This window comes from Protopterus annectens, chromosome 15.part0 (genome assembly GCF_019279795.1).
Source record: "Protopterus annectens isolate FY-2018-M chromosome 15.part0, PAN1.0, whole genome shotgun sequence".
NCBI classification, from domain to species: Eukaryota; Metazoa; Chordata; order Ceratodontiformes; family Protopteridae; genus Protopterus; species Protopterus annectens.
The window spans coordinates 149,014,750-149,020,749 of record NC_056749.1 but is presented as its reverse complement, the minus strand read 5'-3'; positions in this window follow the sequence as shown (position 1 = coordinate 149,020,749).

The window sequence follows — 6,000 nt, the reverse complement described above, 5'->3', positions numbered from 1 at the left end:
TTTTTAAATACTTAATATTAATAGCCTCTTTTAGTCGTGGGGATTTGTCAGCATTCAATCTTATTTGCAATTTTGTTTCAAAACCTTCAAACATACTTTTATGATCACTGCTGTCAAATCAAGTGGTAATTGGTCAATGACAGAAAATAAAAACTTTTTATATCTGTCACAAACAAGAGTATAAATATTGAACAGCAAATCATACCAACTAGGCCTCGAGTCAGAGGAACAAGTGTATAATCCAATAGGAACAAAGTTACTAGAATATCTCCACATGACTCAACATCTTAAAAATGATTGCTTTATTAGTAAAAGGAAGAGCTTTCATGTTCTGGTCTGAATGCTTCCTGAGACTTTAATAAAATCACTTTAAACAACTACTACTAATATAGAGGGTAGTCATTAAAGACAACCTATAGAATGTCAAGCTTAATTATGACATCATCAATCTATGACCCCCCCCCCCATCAAGTTGTTAACAATGCTGCAACTAGAAACTGAAGACTACTGAACGCCAAAGTCATCATGTTCAATGTCATAACATTCAAAACAGGAAAACACTCAAATGACTTGCAAAAATTATATATCATTTACAGTTTATGCTAAAGATGCGCTCGTACATAAATAACTATATCCACTTATAACAAAACATCAAATTCTAAAATAAATAGTTATGTGTGGAGGAATTTTATTAACAAACGAGTATGTTTACATAAGGCATTATTATGATATTTAACCTTGATGGAATATAAAATCTATTTAACTCTTTGTTCTAAGCTGCATGTGGACATTCCCACATAATAAGCTTGACATCCTGAATAAAACCCAATATAAACAATACCAGCAGTCTTACAAGTGAATCTCCTATTCAAATAAATAGTGTAGTTCAAGTGTTCCATAAATATAAACAGATTAACACATATGAACTTACAAATCTTGCACATTCCACAACTAAACATCCCTTTTTCCTTATTAGTATGTGATAAATCTAAATATGATTAGTTTCTAACATCTCATTTAAATTCATATTAAGTCAATATACAAATTTAAGTTCATTCTCAGTAGTTTTGTAAACATCAGGATTACCCTGCAAAACTTTTGAATGTATTCTTATAACATTCATAACAGCTTCTCTCTCAGTGGATATGCCCAATAAAAAAGGGACCTTTATCTGAAAAAAGTCATATTTTCTTTTGTCCAACAATATTAGTATTAACATTATCTACTAAAACTGGTTTGAAAACATCATTTCTTTTGTTAATAACTTCATTATTTAATTGAAATAGAAATTCCTCTTCATAACCTCTTTCTTTAAACATAAAAATGTTTGCCATCTTCCTGTAAAATTCATCATCATTGGAGTTTAACCTTAATGCTCAAATAAATTGTCCTTTGTGGATATTCTTTTTTCATAAAAGCAGGATGTCCACATTTACAGTGCAAGTAACTGTTGGAAAAGTTTCCTTCCTATAAATTCTACTGTCAATGAATCTTTTATTTTTGTCCCATTCCAAAAAAAGTCTAAAAAATGAACAAAACAAACTTCTCCTTTAGTGAACTTAAAATAGTCTGAAATAACATTAAGCTCAGTGATAAATCACAAACATTTTCTAAAATATCCATAATAAAAAATAAATCATCAACAAAATGCTTATAAAGTATTATTTTCTTAAAATACTGACTCTATGGTAAAACGTAAAGCTCCAACTATCCTAATATAAGATTAGCAAAGGATGGCGCTACTGAGGAACCATAGCTAACCCTCGTAATTGCTTGTAATATTCCTTGTCAGACATAAAACAAAAATTTCTAAAATCAATTCCATTAATAAATAATATAAAGAAATGTCTTTGCTAAAAAAGTTTTTATTGTTAGCTAAAAATAACCTTAAGCTATCAATCCCTTTGTCTTGAGGAATACATGTAAACAAAGAACATACATCCTCACATTATCATGAGTATAATTATATTCCAAATGGAAATTTTTTATCTTTTCTAACACATTCCAGGAATCTCTCAAATAAGAAGAAAGGCCTTGGGGTCTACTTCAGGAAGATGAAAACGCAAACTCTCAAATGCTCACAAGAGCAAATAATCAGAAACTTGAAAGTGGCATTTTAGGATCGCAGTACAGTGAAGATTGGAATATTTGCCCATTCCTCACCATAGTGTGATCTCAGAGTGGGAATATATATTTAGCAGGGGGTGTGGGGGCACAGCCCCCCACAATACCAATTTCAAACTTTTTGATTATTCTCTCATGTGAGCGTTCTAGAGTTTGCATTTTCAGTTTTATGACATAGACCCAGGGCTTGTACTAAAGGATTAAAAATGAAACCTAAATATAATGCCATTCTTTCACATACATTATTTCCAGCTGATACTATAGGTCAAAAGGGGGTTAAAACAATCCTTATATAATTTTGGAATTCCAAAGTTCTTATATAGGATTTTCAACAAACAAAAAAATCATATAGCATTTGACTGACATCACCATCATGAAATAATTTATATAACAATAATCTAACAAAATGATAGCTTTTATGAATGCCTTGAACAGACACTTTTCAACACTCAACTTTATTATCAAACAAATGCTTAATAGCAATTTTATAATCTTTGTCATCCATAATAACTAAACAACCCCCTTTGTCAGCCCTAATCAATCTTAACTGTGTCTGCTGTTTTAACTCTAATAAAGCAGACTTTCTTTAGGCAACAAATTATATTATTTTTTATGACATTTATTTGACAATGAATCATATATTTCATTTTCACCTTCACATATCTGTTCAAACACATTAATAGTGAAATTTAGTGCTGGGTTAAAAATAAAGCATTTTCTCAGTTCATACGGCATAGCAAAATTTTTAACAAATAATTCAAATTCATTTTTTGACTAAAAAACTTTAATTATAAGATTTTTTTTGTAAGACTTGCCCTGTGATTCAGAATAAAACTTAATCGGAGTTCTAAAACATGCAAGTGTTCAGGTCTTATATTAAAAGCAGACAAATTAACTATCCTTGTTTCAAAACTTACAGGTTCAAAAGCTGATAAAATGTCCCATATATCTACCACCTTTTTGTTCTCTGATTCATTGAATGGCTCCTGCCTTGTGATTGTTTGAAGTTTTTTTAACTTTTCTGCACATTATTCCATTTATTAACATGATAAGGCAGTTAAATGGAAGAGTCTGAACCTCCAATAGCTGCTCCTTCCCTCCATCTACTTCCATTATAATGAAGGAACTGACATCATCACTGGAAGGCACCTTTGAAGATTCTGCAGAGGTCAAATTTGCTCTTTTTGAATTAGAAGAAACAGTGTCACTAATTGCAACATAGTTGGACTTAGTGGAAAAGTAAAAATTACCTTAGTAGGCAGTCTTATTTTGATAAGCTAACTTCTCCATTTGCAGCTTTTTATATTTTCTGAATACCACACATTTTTCAAACTTTTCAACATCATTAACCAGTTCTTCATACTCGGCTCACAAATCTTGAGAAAGGCTTAACATGCTGGAAATAGATTCATGGAAAGATAATGTTTTTCTCTTTAATTTTACTCATAGTGTCAGAATTATTTTTGATTAACAATTTAACCTTATTTGCCATTTTGTTTCCAGACCTTCTAACATACTTTTATAATCTATCCTCCTCAAATCAAATGGTAATTGGTCAATGGCAGAAAATAAAAATGTTTTGCATCTATCACAGACAAGAGTATGTTTATATAAGGCATTATTATGATCTTTAACCTTGATGGAGTATAAATGATTTTTAACTCTTTGTTCTAAACTGCACGTAGACATACCTGCATAATAAGCCTCAAATCCTGAACAAGACCCAACATAAGCAATAACAGCAGTCTTACAAGTAAATCTGTTACTCAAATAAATAGTGTAGTTCAAGTGTTTCATAAATATAAAGGGACTAACACATATGACCTACAAATCTTGCACATCCTACAACTAAACATCCAAATTGTGTTTATTTTACTTTTGGAGGCTGGCATGGTAAATTATTTTGACTACTAGTGTTTATCAGAAACTGCTGCTTTATGTCCCTAGGTTTGACCATGGAATAGACTACTGGGTCCCATGTTTGGGCCTTCTTCCAGGCCTAAAAAAAAAAAAAAAAATAAGGAAACTGCCTATGGCACCACAGCATGCTAGCAGATTGCCTCAGCCCCATGTGGGTGACTATGTTTTGGCCTTTTGTTATACCTTAGACCACTAAACTTTTACCCTGGATCCCTCTGGTATAGCTCCTATAGCCACTAAGGACTTATAGCTACTCATATCCTCTTTGACTATTGGGTTCCCTCAGTAGGCAAGGGAGAGTGACTCTTGTCGGTCCTGGAAGAAGGAACAGGGAAGGTTTCCCTTTTGTGGCAGAATGTTGTGCCCATCCCTGTGGAAACTGCTGCTGCCATTAGTAACACAGTTGGCCTTGTTTCTCCCCTCAAAAAAAAAAAATACCCAGGTATCTATTCCTCCTTAATTTTCTTTGGAAAAGAGTAACTAAATTGGACAGTCTGAGGGTTTAGTTCAGGTTATTGATCCTTCTTGTAAAGTAGTTTTTGGCAAAAGAAAAAGGAATTTCACTTTTCTTGAAGAGATTCAGGATTCTAAATCTGAACAGGAAGATTCAAGGATGGATATATTTTTTTCCCTCAGAATTCTGATTCAGACTCAGAGGGAGATCAGTTTTGATTCTCCCTGTGAGGGAGTTTCTGTCTCCATGACTATTGGTAGAATGTGTCATTGTTTTCAGTGGGAGAACACCGAGGTTCCTCAGTCCCTCAGAAAATAGTATGAGCTGTTATAGAAGGATTTTCTAGAACCTCCTATCTGCTTAAGAGGATACGTGTGTTACTGCTTGCAGTTTTCCTGATAGTCAGTCAGCTGCACCTAAAAAGGTTGATTGGATGTATAAAATTCCTCAAGTCTTTTCAATTTGTATACACTATTCCCAAACCCTACCTGACAGCTACAGCTTATAGTTGATCCCACTGCTGCTTAATTCCAATCCTACTCTTTCTGATAAGTGTGGGAAAATTATTGATAGGTATGGGAAAAATGTACATTTCTTCTGCAACTTTGATTTTCAGAATTTTGAATTGTCAGGCTCATATAAAAAGTTTGTTCTAACAAATTGCGAAAGTATGAGGAAATTTACATTTGCGGTTTCTTCTTGTGTGGAAAAACCTGCTTTATATAACTTAGCTTCTTCTACTGTACAATGTGCATATGGCTCAGCTAATATTTATTCCAGGGCTTTGGTCACAAGTACTGTTTTGAGGAGGTTTGCATGTCTACAATCTCAGAACTTCCACAGTGATTTTATAATGAGATTTTAAATTCTCCCTGGGATAGAAAGTTATTGTCTGGCCCCTCTGTTGCAGAAGAGATTCAGAAGTGTGATGAAAGGAGCAATCTCTAAGATTTTCACCCCTCATTTTCTACATTTTTCAAGGATTTTTCTATCTCCTCATCCAATTTTGGCAAAAAACAGAATAAAGCATCTCAATAAAATACAGGCAAACAGACATTTAAGAAGAAATGGCAAGTGAGTTCCAAAAAGAAGTCTTGAACTTTCCAAAGCCAAGGACAGTCCAATCAGTGTGAATGAATATTCAATAGTCCTTGTAAAACCATACCACCCTGACCTCTTTTCTCGTATATAACACCTGAATCTTCATTTTTGTCTTTGGCAACAGACATTTCAGAAAATAGGTTCTGAAAATCATTCATCAAGGTTACAGATGGCAGTGCAGGGTAATTCCTCCTTTACAGGCAGTCATCTCTCATCCTCCAGATCAGACTCTTTCATTTATACTCTGTCCCAAGGAGTGATAGAACCAGTTCCTCCTTCCCAGGTGGGGAAGCAGTTTTATTCAAGGATGTTCCTAGTGCCAAAGAAAGAAAATTCTTGTAGTTTAGGTCTGGATCCTTCTTGCCTAAATCTGTTTGTGATAGTGCCCAAATTCAAAATGA